Source organism: Solanum tuberosum, unplaced genomic scaffold, assembly GCF_000226075.1.
Source record: "Solanum tuberosum cultivar DM 1-3 516 R44 unplaced genomic scaffold, SolTub_3.0 scf00009, whole genome shotgun sequence".
Classification (NCBI taxonomy): domain Eukaryota; kingdom Viridiplantae; phylum Streptophyta; class Magnoliopsida; order Solanales; family Solanaceae; genus Solanum; species Solanum tuberosum.
In genome coordinates, this window is record NW_006238935.1 from 3,623,042 (window position 1) to 3,623,281 (window position 240).

Sequence of the window (240 nt, forward strand, 5' to 3'; positions counted from 1 at the left end):
ATCAATATACCAAAAATTCAACATGAATAAGTATAGATAATCATAGGAAATATCAATAAAATCTAATCTAAACATAATTTCATCAATAGAAATCATATTCACAAAGACCCACATCATAGGCCAATTTTCGAGAATTTGGGGATCATGGGTTCTTCAACAATTCCTTTGAAAAATTGTCTTAAAAACATTAATTCCACATTAATTCATCAATAGAATGATTTAGAAAATCGTTTGACAAGG